Source organism: Rhinoderma darwinii, chromosome 2, assembly GCF_050947455.1.
Source record: "Rhinoderma darwinii isolate aRhiDar2 chromosome 2, aRhiDar2.hap1, whole genome shotgun sequence".
Lineage (NCBI taxonomy): Eukaryota > Metazoa > Chordata > Amphibia > Anura > Rhinodermatidae > Rhinoderma > Rhinoderma darwinii.
The window spans coordinates 325,093,557-325,115,176 of record NC_134688.1 but is presented as its reverse complement, the minus strand read 5'-3'; the positions used below and the strand labels follow the sequence as shown (position 1 = coordinate 325,115,176).

Here is a 21,620-nt window from a genome sequence, read left to right as displayed (position 1 = left end):
AGTGGGTCATAAAAAGGTCATTTATACTGAATACTTAAAGGAGGCATTATTACTGAGTGGGGGCATAACAGGCATTATTACTGTCAGAGTATTATTACTGTGGGGGCATAAAAAGGGCATTGTTACTGTGGGGCATTATTACTGAGTGGGTGAATAAAAGGAGGAATTGTTACAGAGTGGGGCATAAAAATGGGCATTATCCCTGAGTAGGGGCATAAAAGGGGCATTGGTACTGTGGGAGCATAAAATGCATTATTACTGTGAGGGGAGTATAACTGTGGGGGCAGATAAAGGACAATATTACTGTGGGGGCATGAAATGACACATTATTACTGAGTGGGCCATAAAAGAGGGCACTATTACTGTGTGTGGGGAGCTAAAAGGGGCACTATCACTGTGTCGGGTCTAAGAGGACATTATTACTGTGTGGGGGAAATAAAAGTAGGACTTATCGTGTTGGAGCTATAATAAGCACAGAAAGTGGGTACTATTATTGTGAGGGGCACCGAGGATGGCATTATTACCATTTGAGGTAATACGGATGAAGCGTATGTGTAGAGGGTTTGGGAACAGATGTGGAGTGTGCTGCAAATGCAAGGAGCCAAATATAACTGTGTGTTAAATTCTGCAAAGACAAATCGTAGCAGGGAGAAGTCCTAAAGGTTTGTGGTCTTGGTGTGGACATATTTTTCTGTAACAGTATGATGGTGTGGAGATATTATGCAGTAACAGTATTATAATATTATTCAGTCACTATGTGGTGGTGTGGACATATTATTCAGTAAAAGTACAGTGGTGTGAGGTATTATTCAATAACAGTATGATAGTATTATTCACTCACTATGTGGTGGTAATATGAAGACATGATGTGGCGGTATTATTTGGCCCTTGTACTGTGTTATTATTGATAATGTTGGTATTGATATACTGGGTTTTGTTCAGTAACAGTATGATGGTAATATGTATGGTGATAATATTTTCTCCTTGTATGGTGGTATTATTTGGTAAATGTTGGACTATTATTTAGAGGTACGTATATTATTATACATAAATTAGTGTTTTTGAAGAGGCAAATTATGTGTAGGCCCCACAGTGCTGACTTTTTATTATAAAGTATAACTAGGAACGCTGAAGCGCTGCATCTTCTCTGTTCACACCTCAATTAGTTATTTCCCGTCAGACTTCAGTTACCCACCACTTTTCCTCCTTCCTTGTTTGCTACTATTGCAGAGCCTGTGAAAAGGGACAACCCTGTTTAAGTTCACTTCACTCACTGAGGAATGCTTGAGTTTTGCCTTCTCCCTGTGTGGCTCCATGGTGGCCACAAGGGTTGCCTCTACAGTATGTGCGCCTTGTTTATTGCTGTTAATAAATGTAACAATTATGATGAAAGAATCATTTACTTCTTTTTCTTTCTGTTATTTGTGACTTTGTGGAGGACAGCTATGTTATATTTGCATTCTTAAATGTATTTTTTTTTATATAGTCATGAAACACTCTTCTGTAGTCCATGTTGAAACTGATTAGATTAAGTATTTAAACATTTAACGTAACAGAAGAATCAGAACAGAGACAGTAATGTCTAAACAAGTGTTTATTCTCCCATGTGCAATATGACTATTTCATGTTTTTGCTGCTTCCGTCAGGTGATATCTGTTATAACCAGGACAGGTAATCGCAAACACAGTTTAGTTGAATATTCTTTGGCTCTTACATTTCCTTAAGCATTAGTAACTTGGAGAATGCTACTGTTTAAGCCATGGAGGCAAAGCCAACCTGGTTATTACCAAAGTCATAAACAGAATAGTACTGCCGAAGAAACACATCCCCCAGAATCCAAAGAGGCTGGCCATTCCTGGAGGGCAGGTATGTGGACTCGAATCCAACGATACAGTATCCGTTAATCTGAAATATACAAGGAGTGGGGATGCTTCCATAGTTACAGTTACAAGTTATTTTCATACACATGTCAATGACTAAATTATACAATGACTACAAAGAGGTAAACTCATTGCATATTGAAGGATTCTGTGATACCTGTAGAATGTATCCTGAAGGAGGGATGGAGAACTGGACACCACTGATGGTAAAGCTGATTGGTGGCAGACTCTGTACGTTGTTGCAGTTTACATAGTACTGTGCAGAGACATGTAGGGCATGGAATCAATAAGTTCAAGTTTTTAGATGGAGTTATACAGTAATTGAAAGGCTGTCATGCCAATTAAAGGAAACATAGGAGCATGAGTACCTCTCCATTTTGCCCTTCCTGGACACCAATATTTTGTAGGAGGTTGCCAAGGTATTGTTGTGGGATGGTAAGAAGAGGAGTTCCTGTATCCACAATCCCCTGGCAACCCTGGCTGCACCAGCCACTTGCCTGACCATTAACAGAAAACCTGAAAAAGGGTTAAAAAGGCTACATTAATGATCGCGAAATAAAAGCAAGATACTTTATGAAGATTACACTACAGGAAACCAATGTACCCACCATATCATGAGCTAAATGATAATATAACATATGAAAAACAGTTTGTAGAATTAATTGAAATTGCATCTGTTTACAACAGAAAGTTAATCGTATCTAATGCCTCTTTTAAAGAAAACAGATGACTATTTTTAAAAATAACTTGACCAATTCACAGAATATGCAAATATACTTACATTTTCTATACATAATATATACAAAAACACATATATGCACAAAACAATAACAGTGACAAAAGTTATTGACAGTGACACTTTTCATATAATACTCACTCATCAATAGCAATCTGCCAGTAAATCTGTTCAGTCACTGGGGTCCAAATTATCTGACCAGAATACAGGCTGCTGTCCACTCCTCCGAGTATCACTTCTCCAGATTGCCTAGTACGATAGAGCATATATTACGTTCTACATGTTTTTGCTTTGTATTCCATTTAGCCAATTATTTTCAAAATGTGAAAACATGAGATGTTTAAATGTTTTAATTCAATTTCTGAAATATTTTTCTATAACCTCATTCTGATATGTGGTAAATTACGGCCTCCTTCATTTCCTACATTATATATATATATATTTATATATATATATATATACATACTGGATTTGCTTTTATAAAGCAATGGCAAATTTTAAACCATGCTAGTTCTTGAACGGTCATGGATATATAACTATTCACATCACTGTACATGTACATTGTATGTAAACAAGTTACAGACATAACAGGGTGTAATTATTTACAAATGTGTTACTTTGTAACTACATATGTGAGGAATGTCCTATATATTTTACAGTTTGGATTTTTAATGTCTACAGATAACCATTGCATAAAGCATGTGGAATGTATGCTGCAATAATATTCTCCATAATCTAATAATTTTTGTAGCACAATTCATTTGTATAAAGTGAATGAAAACCCTTGCAAATTAAGATTAAGTACTGGATTAAGTTTGTACTGATTTATATATGCCTGAATCATGAAATTGCAGACTAACTCTAGACCAGACCCCATTAAAAAGAGGCAGCTATAAGCAGTTCTAATAGATATGTGCAAGTGCGTGCATAGTTTTTACCCACCAAACTGCCACCATCAAAAGGCATCTGTGATTGAACTCTTTTGGTCAATCAAGACCCACAAAGGGGCTGTCAGATATGTGATACTGTCAGATATGCATTAGATATTGCCTCCATGTAAGCCATTCATGTACATCTGCTTGGCCGAAAGAGCTCAGTTAATGATGGCATGGGCTACATTTCAGCTCCGAGACAAGCATTTCAGGAGTTATTTAGTGGGTGCTCATCTTTCTTAGGATATTTTGTAAATGCCCTAATATAAAAGGACCAGTCAAGTCCATTGTTGAGACATCTGTGGGATCGATCTGCTTGCAGAAGTGCCTTTTCCCCTTATAACAAGCAAAATCCATCTGTACAGTTCTCATCACTGCAGCTTGTAATATGTTTATAAAATACTTCTCTATACAAGTTACAAGGTACAGGGTGGAGTGTGACACAAAGGGATTATGGCTGCTTACATGTGGGGTATAAGGCAGGACAGGCAGAACATTTAAAAAAGGGCCCTTGACAGCAATAAGGTGCTGTAGGATCACTTAAAACACAAGGTAAGGCTACATTTAATTTGTTGTCTAGATTGTGATCTTGACAAACTGCTACTGCTCACTCAGTGAGATAGAAGCTGAACACTGGTTGTGGTATTAGATTTTGTTGTATCAGACCCTGAACAGCAGTAGTAGCTCCTCCGGCAGACATTGCTTGATAGGCCATTCCAAAAATGCCATCAAATTTGGCATAATAAAAGAAGCTGCTTGGCTCCGTGACACTCAGACCAAATTCCTGATTTTGAATAGACAGACCTTGTACCTATGAGATACAATAAATAAAATACTTACTCACATTATGGGTGTCCTATCATAAGTACTTTATAAAATACGGTATGTAAAAACTAATTCATGTCAATACTGAGCATATCAATTAAAAAAATGTGTTGATATACATGATATACATAAATTATAGAAAGTGGATTGGTGACCTTCATACAATGTTTATGTCCAATTTGAAAGCCAAACATAATATCCATTCTTCAAAACTTATTTGTAAAACAGCTTTATTTTTGTAATATTACATTTCATATCATAGAAGTATTTTCTTTTTCTCCTTTTTTTAAAAAAATATAGTTTTTCTTTATTATCATAATATTGCTTAAAATACAGATCGGTAAGCATGCAATACAAGACAACATGTAGTACATCCATTTAAACACGGAATCATTTTAATCTATATGAGGTATATGGGAATGGGACGCTTATCACCAAACCGGTACTTTTTAACCCCTTAATAACCAGCCTATTTTAGACCTTAATGACCAAGCCATTTCTTACGTTTTTCCATCATTTCATTCCAAGAGCGCCGACATTACTGTATAAGGTCTTGTTTTTTGCGGGACAAGTTGTAATTTTTAATAGCACCATTTTGGGGTACATAGATTTTATTGATTAACTTTTGATAACTCTTTTGTGGGGGGGGGGGGAATAGAAAAAAAACTGCAATTTCGCCACACTTTTTTGTGTCCTAAATTTACGCCGTTTACCGTGTGGTATAAATAACACAATGACGTTATTCAGCGGGTTGTTGCTATTGCAACGATACCAAATTTATATAGATTTTGTATGTTTTACTACTTTTACACAGTGAAAACACTTTTTTTCAAAATTATTTGTTTTTGCGTCCCCATATTTGAAGAGCCATACATTTTATTTTTTTTCGCAGACGCATTTGTATGAGGGCTTTTTTTTGCGGGGCGACTTGTAGTTTTTATCGGTAACATTTTGGAGCAGATGCGACTTTTTGATCACTTTTTATCACATTTTTTTTTTAGGCTGGAATCTAAGAAAACAGCCATTTTTGCATGTTTTTTATTTTATTTTTTTACGACGTTCACCATGCGGGTTAACTTATGTAATAACTTTATAGTCGGGATCGTTACGGATGCGGCGATACCAAATATGTGTAACTTTTTAACTTTATTTTGTTTTTTAATAATAAAGCAGTTTGTAAGGGGAAAAAGTGTGTTTTTAATTTTTTTTTTTTTTTTTTTTTGTTCCCTTTTTCATTAAACTTTTTCAAAAATTTTTTACTACTCCCACTAGGGGACTTCACTATGCGATTATACGATTGCTTTTATAATACACTACAATACTTCTGTATTGCAGCGTATTATGCCTGTCCGTGTAAAACGAACAGACATCTGCTAGGTCATGCCTCTAGCATAGCCTAGCAGGCATACACTACAGGCTGATCTGGGGGCCTTTATTAGGCCCCCTCGGCTGCCATAGAAGCCAGACACTCGGCGATCTTATCGCCGGGTGTAGGCGAGAGAGCTTCCTCCCTCTCTCCAAAACAACTCAGATGCAGCGCTCACTGTTGAGCGCCGCATCTGAGGGGTTAAACGGATGAGATCGATACTAATATTGATCTCACACGTTCGAACAGGGATGCCCCCAGCCCTCAGCTACCTCTGGCAGCTGAGAGCAGGGAGATTTAACGGCTCCCTGCTCTGTTTATTTATTCCGATGCAGCGCCGTAAAATGGCTATTTCACCGGAATAAAGCCCTTTAGTGGCCGCCGTAAAAACACTATGGGGCGGTCACTAACGGGTTAAACTATCCAAATACACCATTTCCCCTAAAAAAGGATCCATTCAGACCACTAAACCCTCCCTTAAAAATTTGTCCACCCATTTTTTTCTCTATATATTAACATCATCCCCTTTATATTTAAATCTAGTGAGTCCCATTAGGATATCCCCCCTACAATAACATACAACAGGAAACAAACATTAAACGGGTTATCCGTGGACCAAAAATTGCATTGCAATAACATATTTATGTGAAACGAAGTAACTTACTAATGTACTTTAATTTAAAATTCTGTACTAAATGATGCAGTTCAAACCTCGTTAATTGTTCCGGGAAGTGCTGGAGCTTTTCTAATAATGATGACGCCCTGACACGGCCCCACGTGACTGAGAGCTTGCTTCATGTACTGCTCATGAACATAACCGCAAGGAGCTGTCACATTGCCTATTGCTTGAGTCCCGAGCAGAGCTTCAGCTTTGCTCAGGACTCCAGCACTGCTCCCGACGTCCATATTTGGTCAATTCAGGGTTTTCCTATCGCTGGAGTTCCCGAGCAGAGCATCTGCTGATGCTCTGTCTGGGGACTGCAGCACTTCTGCCAATGTCACTGTCACTTTCCATATATGGACAATGATGTCTGCAGCAGTACTAGAGTCCCCGAGCAGTGCATCAGTTTATGCTTTGCTTGGGTACTCCAGCAATAGGAAAGCCCTGAAGTCACTGACCATATATGGACAGTGACATCGGGAGCAGGGCTGGAGTCCCCAGGCAGAGCATCAGCTGATTTTCTGCTCGGGGACTCCAGTACTGCTGCCGACGTCACTGTCCATATATGGACCGTGACAGTGACGTGGGCAGAAGTGCTGGAGTCCCCAGGCAGAGCATCAGCTGATGCTCTGGTCATGGACTCCAGTACTGCTGCCGACGTCACTGTCCATATATGGACAGTGACGTGGGCAGAAGTGCTGGAGTCCCCTGGAAGATCATCAGCTGATATTCTGCTCGGGGACTCCAGTACTGCTGTCGACGTCATTGTCCCTATATGCACAGTGACAGTGACTTGGGCAGAAGTACTGGAGTCCCCAGGCAGAGAATCAGCTTATGCTTTGCTCGGGGACTCCAGTACTGATGCCGACGTCATTGTCCATATATGGAGAGTGACAGTGAAGTGGGCAGAAGTGCTGTAGTCCTCATGCAGAGCATCAGCTGATTCTCTGCTTGGGAATTTCAGCGATAGGAAGCCCCTGAATTTACCAAATATGGACGTCGGGAGCAGTGCTGGAGTCCTGAGCAAAACGCTAGCTGATGCTCTGCTCGGGACTCAAGCAATAGGAAATGTGACCGCCCCCTTGCGGTCAGGTTCACGAACAGCACATGAAGCAAGCCCTCACTTGGGGCCCTGTCGGAGCGTCATCATTATTAGAAAAGCTCCAGCACTTCCGGAAACAATTCACAAGGTTTGAACTGCACCATTTAGTACAGAATTTTAAATTAAAGTATATTAGCAAGTTACTTCGTTTCAGATAAAAATATTATTGCAATGCAACTTTTGGTCCCCGGATAGCCCCTTTAAGTGTATATCACCAAGGTAGCATACAGTACAGGACCTCAGCCCCCAGCCATGCTATCTCAAAGTAGACTCTCGATTTAAAACCATGTCCTGCACTTCTCCCTATCAACGATCCCACTACAGATACACTCCTGTATATCGTCCTTGTCTATCTTACCGTATTGTAACCAGTGTTCCCTATAAGGTGCGCGGCTGCGCGGCTGTGCACTTCCACAGTCCATCCGCTCACTAAAGTTCAAGCCCGCGCACTTTCACGGGCGGTGGGCGGATGCAGTGGCGTCGCTAGCACCGGAGGGGGCACCGGTGCTAGCGACAGCCACTTTCACTTGTATGTGCGTCCTCAGGACGCACACACAAATGGTTACTATAGGCTGCAGGCCACGTTAAGCCTTCAGCCTATAAGGCACTGGGAGTCGCACAGGCCGGCGTGATGACGTCACATCACGCCAGTCTGCGCATGTGTCCGGGCCGGAGAGGCAGTGTAGCGCTTAGTCTGTCGCGGAGACGGGCCAAGTTAAGTAAAATATATTTTTTTAAGGAGCTGTGGGGGAGGGGAGCTGTGCAGCACTATATACAAGGGGGGGAGTTGCTGTGTAACACTATATACACAAGGGGAGGAGGGGGCTTTGTAGCCCTATATACAAAAGGGGAGTAGGGGGGCTGTGTAGCACTATATACACAAGGGGAGGGGGGCTGTGTAGCGCTATACACAGGGGGGAAATGACTGTGTAATTCTATATACAAGGGGAGGAGGGGGGCTATGTAGCACTATATACACAAGGGGAGGAGAGGGGCTGTGTAGCACTATATACAAGGGGAGTAGGGGTGCTGTATAGCACTATATACACAAGGGGAGGAGGGAGGCTGTATAGCCCTATATACAAGGCGAAGAGGGGGGTTGTGTAGCACTATATACAAGGGGAGAGGGGGCTGTGCAGCACTATATACAATGGGAGAGGGGGGCTGTGTAGCACTATATACAAGGGGAGAGGGGGGCTGTGTAGCACTATATACAGGGGGAATTTTGGGTAGTACTATATACAGGGAGATTGCTGTGTGGCACTATATACAAGGGGGCTGTGTGACACTATCTACAGGGGGACTGTGTGGCACTATCTACAGATTTGCTGGGTGGCACTATCTACAGGGGGGTCTGTATGGCACTATCTTTGGTTTGTGTGGCAATATCTACAGGGGGGTCTGTGTGGCAGTATCTAAAGGGGGTCTGTGTGGCAGTGTCTAAGGGAAAGGGCTGTGACGTTATCTACATGGGGCTGTGTGTGATGCTATCTACAGGGGTCTGTGTGGCGCTATCTACAGGGGGTCTGTGTGGCGCTATCTACAGGGACGGGGTGTGACGCTATCTACAGGGGGTCTGTGTGGCGCTATCTAGAGGGACTGTTTTGTAATGAGGGATTCTTTCATTGATGCCCATAGTTAGTGTTTATAACTGCCTATTTCACTGGTGGACTTGTAATATTATAGTATTTAAAAAAGTAATTAAAACTAATTTAAAATAAGTTTTCTTATTCTCTTATTTAGTATGCTATATTAACGTTTACTGGGGGTATTACTTTTGGTCATCAGATCGCCCACCATTGATGGTGACTTGCCCTGCTCCCTAACTGCCCCGCTCGGGAGTTGCCAAAGCTTAGAGGGAACATTAATTGTAACCTTTGCTCCCAATCCCCCCTCCACCAAAAACCAAGTCTCTGAATGTTGTTACGTGGCTGACGCCAGCCACAGTGACTCTAATCCCATCCCCAAAAAAACTCATAGAAGAATTTTCAATTGTTTACAAAATATATAACACCATTTTATAAAAATACGGTGCTTTAACTAAAATGCCACTATAATTGCATATTTATCACACTAAATGTTTTTTTTTATCTTTACATAAAATATATTATTTTAAAAAAAGATAGCAAAGAGTAAACATATAAATCTAGGGACCTCAGTAAACATAAAAATTTATAATTATAGGATTGAATCGACAGAGAGGGCCATTATCTACAAATCTAAAACACTACATGTGGATGGCTAAGGCTTTTTTCACATATGCGTTTGGTGTTTCCGTTGCTCTGCTTTCCTAGGAGCATAACAATGAAAATACCAGAAACCATTGCATGACGGACACTATCAGTGCCTGATGGAATCTATCGACTGTAATGGGTTTTGTCGGGTGTCCGCCATGGTGTCCATCGTTTTATTTTATTTTTGCATTTTTTTCCTAAACTGTTGCAAATGCCTGTAATGAAGCCTCCAACGCAGATGTGAACGTAGCCTAAGAAAAAAACTAACATTTTCTATTGTCCTAGTCAAAATGCTGCATATATGCTGAGCAGTACTTGTAATAAGTAGGCCAACCTACCAATGTTCCTGAACTATGTTCTTCTATGGTACTTCTATGCCTGAGGCTGCACTATTGAAAGATTGTGTTGATATGTCCTCTTCTAGTTTTTGTCAGCCACAGTGTTGTAAATCAATTCTGAACAAAAACATGGATGTTCCCATATACACACACATAACTGCCAAGTTTTTTTTTGCCTGATAGGAAGCAGATATTGTTATATTTGATGATTTGAATCCAGAGAATGTCTTTGTAACAACACTGGACCTGACAAAAATCAGATATCAAGTCCTAACAAGTATTTTTTTTTATTTACAGGATACTCACAGTGACTGTATCATAACCCAACACACCAGTCATGCTGCCACTCCCATAGGACATTGCAAATTGTTGGTTATTGGTAGTATATGTAGACGACTGCTCCGGATTGAAGAGTGGGTGATTGGCTGATGATTAAACAAATACATTTAGTGTCATAAACAGAAATTAGAAATGCATATACTGTAAAAACATTTCACATTACATATTCAAAAACATTTTCATTTCAAATGAAATATTCAGTATTTATGCTGAGCATAGCAAATGAACTTTCCTTTAATGGGTCCATGACATTAGATGAGTTCACTGCCAACTTTAACTGTGTGATTCTGACAAAACGGTTAGACAGTAAGGCTGAAAAAAAACACCATAAGTACATCTAGACTAACCTATTATCAGTAAAGATAGCCGCTTCAATGTTTATTCAGGCATTTGTACATGCAGCTGTGCCTAGTACTGCAGCTCTGCCCTATTCCAGCTACAATACCGGGCACAGCTGCATGTATGGACACTCCACTGTGGCTGGATGAACATTGAAGGGGCCCAGTGCCTGCTGGAGTGCCACGGCCTCTTTGTTCTGCTTATCCTAGGGTCCCAGAGATTGGGCCCTGGCTGATAACACATTCATTACACTAAGGATGGGCCCAGTATTGGACTCACTTTTTTTTGGACCCACCATAGGAAATGATCCAACGGCTCATGGGTCATCTATTTAGAACATGTGCAGGTCTACTTTTAATTTGAACAGTAAGTACTTTCCATGTATCCTTAAGATGGTGGTAAAAAATTCTTCCTGACTCCAAATATGTAGATATGTTAACTAGATATATAATAAGGAATTGCTAATAATTTAGTTCCCTGAAATCCAATATTAAATTGACACTTATTGGCCACTAATACTAATTTCTGTATACTGTAAAATTGTAATTAACATTTGTCTCAGAACCTAAAAAGTGTCAAAACTAGCAATACACAAAAAGCCTAATTTCTTTTATATTAAATTCTTTAACCAAAGAGCCCAGTGCAATATTTTACAAAACACTGTGAATTTGTTATTAAATAAAATTGCAAAATGTATGGAATTTTGTAGAAACTTTATGGCCAAGTGTACACTATACTTGAACAACACCCTACTGTAACAATACAATTCTAAATACTACCTACTGCAAGCTTGACTTTGACAGTATGTAGAAGCTATCCACAGATTGGAAGAACCAGTATCAAAGGCAACTAGGAAGTTCTGAGGAGGTGTCCCAATGCTGATCTCACCAAATTAATAATTCTAGAAAAGATGAGAAATTACACATACTCCAGCAATGTTGACATGGGAACTGTCAAGTTATTCTAGGCAGTTATACTAAGCTGTACATACATTCAAGTACATAGGCTCATAGACCACTCCATAATTGTTTTGACTATTTAAATTGTACTTTATAGCTGGTTCTTTTACATGAGTCTTCACATAATCTTCCAGGATTCCTTTATCCCTCATGGTTTCCCTTATGGATTTCAGTCTCTTCAATGGAACCCTTAAATAGAAAAGATACATAGTTGTCTTGTTATCCAAAATGCTATTTATGTACTTATTTTCTTAGTATATAAAAACTAGTAGAGAAAATTTAAGCTGAAACATTTGAATTAGGAAATATGATTTGTGAATTGTGGAATATCAAATATTTTTAAAGTTAAAGGTTATTCCCACATTTGAACGCCATTTAAGAGTTCGTATACAGTGAAGGAAATAAGTATTTGATCCCTTGCTGATTTTGTAAGTTTGCCCACTGTCAAAGACATGAACAGTCTAGAATTTTTAGGCTAGGCTAATTTTACCAGTGAGAGATAGATTATATTTTAAAAAAAAACAGAAAATCACATTGTCAATTATATATATGTGCATTGTGCACAGAGAAATAAGGATTTGATCCCTTTGGCAAACAAGACTTAATACTTGATGGCAAAACCCTTGTTGGCAAGCACAGCAGTCAGACGTTTTTTGTAGTTGATGATGAGGTTTGCACACATGTTAGATGGAATTTTGGCCCACTCCTCTTTGCAGATCATCTGTAAATCATTAAGATTTCGAGGCTGTCGCTTGGCAACTCGGATCTTCAGCTCCCTCCATAAGTTTTCGATGGGATTAAGGTCTGGAGACTGGCTAGGCCACTCCATGACCTTAATGTGCTTCTTTTTGAGCCACTCCTTTGTTGCCTTGGCTGTATGTTTTGGGTCATTGTCGTGCTGGAAGACCCAGCCACGAGCCATTTTTAATGTCCTGGTGGAGGGAAGGAGGTTGTCACACAGGATTTGACGGTACATGGCTCCATCCATTCTCCCATTGATGCGGTGAAGTAGTCCTGTGCCCTTAGCAGAGAAACACCCCCAAAACATAATGTTTCCACCTCCATGCTTGACAGTGGGGACGGTGTTCTTTGGGTCATAGGCAGCATTTCTCTTCCTCCAAAAACGGCGAGTTGAGTTAATGCCAAAGAGCTCAATTTTAGTCTCATCTGACCACAGCACCTTCTCCCAATCACTCTCAGAATCATCCAGATGTTCATTTGCAAACTTCAGACGGGCCTGTACATGTGCCTTCTTGAGAGGGGGGACCTTGCGGGCACTGCAGGATTTTAATCCATTACGGCGTAATGTGTTACCAATGGTTTTCTTGGTGACTGTGGTCCCAGCTGCCTTGAGATCATTAACAAGTTCCCCCCGTGTAGTTTTCGGCTGAGCTCTCACCTTCCTCAGGATCAAGGATACCACACGAGGTGAGATTTTGCATGGAGCCCCAGATCGATGTCGATTGACAGTCATTTTGTATGTCTTCCATTTTCTTACTTACTTGCACCAACAGTTGTCTCCTTCTCACCCAGCGTCTTACTTATGGTTTTGTAGCCCATTCCAGCCTTGTGCAGGTCTATGATCTTGTCCCTGACATCCTTAGAAAGCTCTTTGGTCTTGCCCATGTTGTAGAGGTTAGAGTCAGACTTATTAATTGAGTCTGTGGACAGGAGTCTTTTATACAGGTGACCATTTAAGACAGCTGTCTTTAATGCAGGCACCAAGTTAATTTGGAGCGTGTAACTAGTCTGGAGCAGGCTGAACTCTTAATGGTTGGTAGGGGATCAAATACTTATTTCTCTGTGCACAATGCAAATAAATATATATAATTTTGACTATGTGATTTTCTTTTTTTTTTTTTATATAATCTATCTCTCACTGGTAAAATTAACCTAGCCTAAAAGTTCTAGACTGTTCATGACTTTGACAGTGGGCAAACTTACAAAATCAGCAAGGGATCAAATACTTATTTCCTTCACTGTATATAGACAGTCTACAGAAAAAGTTGAATAGCTATGTAAATACTTGCACTACTTATCATGTACTACGGATCCTGATTTATATATATATATATATATATATATATATATATATATATATATATATATATATGTATATTGTAGCAGTACAGCTACTGGACAGTGCAGAAACTCAGGTTTTAAGCAACCAGGGAGCATGTACAGCAGAGAGGGTTTTCTCTGCTGTTGCTTGGGTGTAAAGCCCGGAATAGGGCCTGGTTTGCTGGAGTGTGAAGGAGAAGGGCGGGTTTCCACTCCATACATACAGTCCATGTCTTGACAATCAGTTTATATGAACAAACAGTTTATATTGAAATCCCTAACTGCTTAACTGACCCACTATAAAGTAGTGGGTGCATTGTTTTTTTTTTTACTACATCAGATCTCTATTCAGTCCCCTTGTGCAAAGATGAATCACTAAAACAAGTCCTGAGTAGTAACTGAACTAGTAAGGAGTGCTCTGAGATTTGAGCTCAGAAGCCAACAGAATTGTTACTGAAACTGTATCTCCGAATCAGGACAAGATAGGCAAAGCAATGCATTTGTAAAATTGCTCAACATCCAGATTAATCATGTATACTGCAAATTAATGTTTCAGTTTTGATATATATTGTTTCTACACTTCTCATCTTCCTCATCATTTTATAAATTTTTTATTACTATACTCACCTTACTTGCCCATCTGATAGATGGAGGAAAATGCATAAAAATATCAACCACTTCATGTTGATATATTCCAGTTTAGCACTGTGTGGGTAAGAAAGTTAAAATTCTCCCTTTTATATAGAGAGGACAGTCCTGTGGTAATAAATTCTCCCCTACCTCCTTCATTCTTATCAGTTGTTTTTAAGCTCTAATACCAGATTAAAAATTGTGTGTACAAGTCATACAGATAAGAACTACTGAGCAAGTAGGAAAACTAAACATAGTTTCTGTTGTTGGGAAAATTTAAGAAGCGCAATTGTATGTGCCTGTATTCCATATGGAATCTCAAATAGTTTCTAAATTATAAGATGAGCCTTTTGAGGGGGCAATTAATTAAAGGGGTTGTCCATTACCGGACAACTGATGACCTATCCACCAGTTAGGTCATCAGTATATCATTGGTGCGGGCCCGACACCCGAACCCCGTACCGATCAGCTGCTCCGGTGGCCTGCGGGCACCGGATGTTACGGTGCATTATGCAATTTATGGAGTCAGAAGCTGTTTGCTCTGTACATTGCATAGCGGCCGTGCTGCCGTACTACATCTCTGCTCCTGTTCACTTGAATAGGAACAGAGTTGCAGTACTGCAGCTGGGCCGCTATTGCATGACCAGAGCTATCTGCCTCGGCCATGGACATCCGGTGACCGGAGGCAGATGGAGCGGCTTAATGGTGCAGGGTCCAGGTGTCGGACCTCCACAGATCATGTACTAATGACCTGTCTATTTCCTCTTAATGTTTTCCATATAATATATAATATATAGTCTATCCTCTTCAATGTCTTTGTTTTACTTGGCACCAGCACTCCACACATTTGAAAAAAAAAACAGCTGATTTTAATCCAGGAATGACTTCATAAGTGTTTCTGCTCTGGCTTGTGTTCTCAGTTGGCCACTTGGGGCGCATGGTAAAGTGAGCTTATTCCATCTGTTCACATGTTGTGGTGCTGTGGGGTGACGTCTGTTGCTGTGGTGCTGCATTTGTGGGGGGATGTAGCCAAGAGCCAAGGAGGCTTGGCACGGTCTTATAGCATTGGTGCTTTTGGGCCCCTGAGTTGCTCCCTCTGCAGGAGCGGTGCTGCGGTGGCGGTGGCCGCCATGCGGTGCTGCAACCGTTAGAGTAGGGACCCACTTTGAAAGAGGTCGCCGTGAAGTGGCAAGTGGGCTTATATACTTTGATCAAAATGTTAACAAAGAACCTCATGTTCATGTTTAGAAATTATACCTAGCGGCTCAGGTCAACGTATACATTGTGGATTGTGCGGTCCATGTCTATTTCCTCTTAATGTTTTCCCTATCATTTTATTGCTGACCAATTCTATGCTTCTTGAGCAGGAGGAGGAGGATGCCCCAGTAATCCTGACAGAGAATTATAAGAAATAATATACTGTTTACATAATATTCTGAAAGTTATCATTGTGATTGTCAGCATGTATCAAGTCAGTTTTTATTTAAATAAAATATTTCAAGAGAATATAATTTTTTTCTATTATTTGTGCCATTAAACTTTAAATGTTATATAACTACATAACTCCAGATATATTGAGTGCTTTTGAACCTAAGGTAATAATCTCATTCTTTTCACCATCCTCCCATCAAAACCGAGTATGGTGGCATGACCCTCAATTCCCATCTCCCTAATTTAGTAACATTCGAGCAGATTTACTATTTAAATTGAGCAATAATTCTGACGCACCTACTGCCAGGTGATATACGGAAGACAAAAGTGACTAAAAATGTCTAACGTCTAGCAAGATGCCCCAAACTTATTATACAGCATGCACCACTGTAATAATATTGGCGCATCTTCTGACTGTCTGGACTAAGTTTACGCTAAGTTTAGACAACATTAGTAAATCTGTCCAACTGTATTTCTTTGTGACGAGTAGGTACACTGGGAAAAGGGATGAGGTCATTATGAGCTGAATCCTTCCTTCTTTATAGGCTTAATAGCAGTTGGAGAGGCTGTCTTTTTGATCTAAACCCCCTTGCTTTTGGGCTACAGTCAGTCCTGGGGCTACAAAAATGAAAATCTACATTTTTCACACAAATTATATGTTTTATTTAATGTCAGTTACATAGTTACATAGTTAGTAAGGCTGAAAAAAGACACATGTCCAAGTTCAACCAAGGGACCGGAAAAGGGAAGGAAAAAATTTATACACATAGGAGCTAATACTTTTTTGTTCTAGGAAATTATCTAACCCTTTTTTAAAGCCATCTACTGTCCCTGCTGTGACCAGCTCCTGCAGTAGGCTATTCCATAGATTCACAGTTCTTGCAGTAAAGAAGGCTTGTCGCCTCTGCAGGTTGAACCTTTTTTTCTCCAGACGGAGGGAGTGCCCCCTTGTTTTTTGAGGGGGTTTTACATGGAACAGGATTTCACCATATTTTTTGTATGTGCCATTAATATATTTATATAAATTAATCATGTCCCCCCTTAGTCGTCTTTTTTCAAGGCTAAATAGGTTTAATTCTTTTAATCTTTCCTCATAACTTAGATTCTCCATGCCCCTAATTAGCTTCGTTGCTCTTCTTTGAATTTTTTCCAACTCCAGGGCATCCTTTCTATGAACTGGAGCCCAGAACTGAACTGCATATTCTAGCTTCTGCGGTAGACCGTTCCATAGATTCACAGTTCTCACAATAAAGAAGGCTTGTCACCCCTGCAGATTGAACCTTTTTTTCTCCAGACGGAGGGAGTGCCCCCTTGTTTTTTGAGGGGGTTTTACATGGAACAGGATTTCACCATATTTTTTGTATGTGCCATTCTTGTAGTTATATAAGTTAATCATGTTCCCCCTGGAGCCCAGAACTGAACTGCATATTCTAGATGAGGCCTCACTAATGCTTTGTAAAGTGGCAATATTACATCCCTGTCCCGCGAGTCCATGCCTCTTTTAATACACGATATCCTGCTGGCCTTTGAAGCAGCTGATTGACACTGCATGCTGTTATTTAGTTTATGATTTACAAGTACACCCAGATCCTTCTCAACAAGTGAATCCGCCAGTATAGCTCCCCCTAGGACATATGATGCATGCAGATTGTTGGTACCCAGATGCATAACTTTACATTTATCTACATTAAACTTCATTTGCCAACTGGATGCCCAAACACTTCGTTTGTTTAAATCTGCTTGCAATTCATGAACATCTTCCATAGACTGAACTATATTACATAGCTTGGTGTCATCTGCAAAAATAGAAATAGTGCTATTAATCCCATCCTCTATATCATTAATAAATAAGTTGAATAATAGTGGTCCCGGCACTGAACCCTGGGGTACACCACTTATAACCGGGGACCATTCAGAGTAGGAATCATTGACCACAACTCTCTGGATACGGTCCTTGAGCCAATTTTCAATCCAATTACAAACTATTTTCTAAACCTATAGTCCTTAATTTACCCATTAGGCGTCTATGGAGGACAGTGTCAAATGCTTTTGCAAAGTCCAAAAACACTATATCCACAGCGGCCCCTCTGTCTAGGCTTCTGCTCACCTCTTCATAAATACAGATTAGGTTAGTTTGACAACTTCTGTCCTTAGTAAAACCGTGCTGGCTGTCACTTATAATACTATTTTTTGTCACATAATCCTGTATATAGTCCCTCAATAGCCCCTCAAACATTTTCCCCACGATGGATGTTAAGCTTACTGGTCTATAATTACCCGGGGAAGACCTAGAGCCCTTTATGAAAATAGGCACCACATTTGCCCTGCGCCAGTCCCTTGGCACTATTCCAGTCAGTAGAGATTCTCTGAATTTTATGAAAAGGGGGACAGAAATAACTGAACTAAGCTCTTTAAGAATTCTAGGGTGTAACCCATCTGGTCCCGGGGCCTTGTGCACATTTATTTTATTTCATTTAGCTTGGACCATATCTACATTCATCCAATTCAGTATATCAACTGATATATTAACAGCACTGGCACCGGCTACATCAGCTGCTCTTTCTTCTGTTGTATATACAGAGCTAAAGAACCCATTTAGTAACTCTGCCTTCTCTTGATCCCCTGTGACCAACTCCCCATTACCACTATATAGGGGTCCTACATGTTCAGACCTTGGCTTTTTAGCATTAATATACTTGAATAACTTTTTGGGATTTGTTTTACTATAGTTGGCCACCTGCCTTTCATTTTGTATTTTTGCTAATTTTATTAAATTTTTACAGATTTTATTAAGCTCTTTATATATTACAAAGGCTGCAGATGTACCCTCAGATTTGTATTTTTTAAATGCCCTTTTTTGTATTGCCCCTTTCACAGAAGGTGTAAGCCATGCGGGATTTAATTTTAGTCGTTTATACTTGTTACCTATAGGAATAAATTTTGCACTATAATTACCCAAGTAGATTTGAAAATCTCCCATTTATCATTTGTCCCATTATTTGACATTAGTTATTCCCAGTCTATATCCTAAATTGCAGCCCTCATCCTGGGGTTTGTTTTTTACAGTATAGGTAAAATTTAACTATATTGTGATCACTGTTACCAAGATTTTCACGAACATTGACATTCCCAACAAGATCTGCATTATTAGAAATGACCAGATCCAACAGAGCTTCACCTCTAGTCGGGTCTTCCACAAACTTGCCCATAAAATTTTCCTGCAACAGGTTGAGGAAATGTCTCCCCTTTGCAGTTGAAGCCGAACCATGACACCAATTAATATCCCGAAAATTAAAATCTCCCATTATCACTACAGTACCCGCCTGTGCAACCCCTGCTCCATCTGTTTATATAGCTGACCTTCCATCTCCTCAGTTATATTGTGGGGTCTATAGATTACACCAAAAGTATTTTTTTAATTGTTTACCTCCCTTTCTAGTTCCACCCACAAGGTTTCCACCTCCTCACAGTATTCACCCACTATTGTCTCTTTCACACTCGCCTTCATATCACTTCTCACATACAGACATACACCACCGCCTTTCCTATTTGTCCTGTCTTTCCGAAACAGTGTAAAACCCTGTAGATTTACAGCCCAGTCATGTGAAGAGTCCAGCCATGTTTCAGCAACACCAACTATATCTATTTTTTCTTCCAGTACCAAGGCCTCCAGCTCCCCCATTTTGCTTGCTAGACTTCTGGCATTTGTGAACATACACTTTAACTTGCCTTTCAGTTTTTCACTTTTATTATCAGAAATGTGATTTGACATTATTTGGGCATTTTTATTTACACTGCTGTTTTGTAACAAAAGGATCTCCTTATCCTGTAGTCTAGTCCTCTCCCCACATTCTGTTTCTCCCCCCACTAATATAGTCTGACCCCTCTCTAACCTGACTACCCCTTTTTTTTTCTACATTGACCTCCCTCCTCAGCCCTAGTTTAAATACTCCACCACCCCAGCTAGAATTCTCTCCCCCAGCACAGCGGACCCCCTTCCATTTAGGTGCAAATCATCTGCGGAATACAGTTTGTACCCCAATGAAAAGTCAGCCCAGGGCTCTAGGAACCCAAAGCCTTCTCCTCTACACCAAGACTTAAGCCATGCATTTAACTCCCTGAGCTCCCACTGTCTTTCCTATGATGCGCATGGCACAGGCAGTATTCCTGGGAATACAACCTTGGAGGTCCTAGTTCTTTAAAATTATTCTTAAGGCTCCTCCACCTACCATTTATTCTGTCGTTGGTACCGATATGGACAACAACCAGCCCCTCCCAGCAATTTGTCCACCCGTTCCACCACATGCCGAACCCTGGCACCAGGGAGACAGCAAACCATTCGGTTTAGGCGGTCTTGGCGACAAATTATTCTATCCGTCTTCCTGATTATAGAATCCCCTACGACTATCAATTGTCTTGGCTTACTTGCATTACCATCCCGCCGACTACTAGCTGGGCTGTCCTCCCGGCTGTTAGGGAGATCAGTATCCACTAGGGCTGCCATTTCTGAGACTGACACCCTCGCATCATCACCCAACTTGGCAATTTTGCTTGGAATGTCAGAAACAGGATTGGCCTTCCTTTTCTTGGACCCCTTTCTACTGCCCCTAACTACATCAACCCAGCTACTTGCCTGATCCTGCTCACCCATGACTCCACCCTCCAGTTCTAACCCACTAACTGCATGCTCCATGAGCAGCATGCTTCGCTCAAGATTGTCTATCGCCCTCTGTGTTGCATTTTGCTCCTCCAGATCTCTAATGCGAGCTTCCAGGTGACCAACATGCTCACATCTGCCACAGAGGTATTCACCCTGGAATTCCTGCTCCAGTCATGCATACATATGGCAAACTGTGCACTGAAGAAAACCTCCAATCTTGCTGTCCATTATCCCAGTTACAAAAAAACAGCGAACAGTTGTTAATGCAAAAAGAATAGAAGAGTACTTACTGGGGCTTTAACTCCTCTTTTTGCAACTCCGGTTTTTGCAACTCCACTTGCTATACAAACCACTTGTTTATCAAGCCCACCAGAGCAGGCTCTACAGAGTACTGAGGCCTAATTTATACCACCTGGGACCAGCTAACCCCTCCCCCTAGTCAGTTGCTCAGCAGGAAGTAAGCTGCAAAGAAAAAATGGTTTTAAATTGTGTCACTTTTGCAAACTTTTTAGCAAGCAAGCAATCAATTCATATATCACATACAATGGCCCCCCACTTTTTCACACACAACACAGTAAGTCAATCCGGTTTTTGTAACTCCACTGATATACAAACCACTTGTTTAGCAAGCCCACCAGAGCAGGAGCAGAGCAGTTAACCCCTTCAGGACTGAGCCTGTGGCCGATTTTTTTCTAATGTATGATTGAAGGAACAGGGGGAGTAGGAAAAGTAGTGTGTTTCATAGATATAAAAAATTAAAAATACTTTATTATTAAATTGTTATTAAAAACAATGTTGGATGTAATTTACGTTGTGCCAAAGTCCCCTAGATTGGCACAATATGACAAATTATGTCTAAATTAAATTGCTCCAATTCTATAGTAGTATATTGATTTATATAGACGACTGACCTCTCAGTGTTGGTGAGAAAACAGTCAATTGCAAGCAAAAAATTATTATTAAGGTTCCTCCAACGGGCTGTAGAAAAAAAATTTTTTGCTTGCAATTGACTGTTAACATGTCTACTTTATGTTGGCATCTTTTTCAACATCCTTTTATTTTTCTAGAACGTTACAAGGCTTAGGCCCTGTTCACACTGAGTATTTTGACGAGTTTTTTGGCGCGGA

At 40.3% G+C, this 21,620-nt stretch overlaps 1 pseudogene; it reads right to left on the bottom strand.

Annotated features, from left to right (window-relative positions):
* Positions 1–1,681: 1,681 nt before the first annotated feature.
* On the bottom strand, positions 1,682–14,455 carry LOC142741253 (gastricsin-like; annotated as a pseudogene).
* Between the last annotated feature and the right edge of the window lie 7,165 nt (positions 14,456–21,620).